This window comes from Mchenga conophoros, linkage group LG4 (assembly GCF_057382185.1).
Source record: "Mchenga conophoros isolate Kocher_MC1m ecotype Shallow Benthic linkage group LG4, M_conophoros_male_GT1.1, whole genome shotgun sequence".
Classification (NCBI taxonomy): Eukaryota; Metazoa; Chordata; class Actinopteri; order Cichliformes; family Cichlidae; genus Mchenga; species Mchenga conophoros.
In genome coordinates this window covers 1,864,783-1,865,351 of record NC_140529.1, presented here as the reverse complement: position 1 = coordinate 1,865,351, position 569 = coordinate 1,864,783, and positions in this window count along the sequence as shown.

The window sequence follows — 569 nt, the reverse complement described above, 5'->3', positions numbered from 1 at the left end:
TAGAACGGCTGTCAACTCCTCCCTGCAGAAATCCATCTATTCTGGGGACAGCATGTAGGGGGAGGGACAGGCAAATCGATGAGCTAAGAGTTTAGTGTCATTTGTGTATATCTGGAGGTATAACACATTATTTTTCAACAAACCACATGCATTGATCCTGGCTCAATAACACACAATATTAATTAAAAACAATTAGTATGAGTTTTTGTGTGCAGCACCTACACAATTAAATGTTTTGATGTGATGATTCAGCTATTCTCAGAGCTAAAAATATTTCCTGAGGGCAGTATAAGGGTATAGAGTCATTAAAAACCAATGGATTTATTTACACAAGATCAAACACACGATTATGGCAATCATCATGAGGCCGTTTGCTCTAAGAATGATATTTCTTCCATTTTACAGAACAACAATAGTGTTCTGTAGCTATGTCCAGTGCAGTTAGGAGAGTAGGAAGGTGGATGGCAATGATATCAGTGTGCTCTAGACACCACTTCACACAATATTACTGAGGATGAACTAGAAGTGAAATACAATGGTCCCATTTTCATGTTACTTCCACTCAGAAA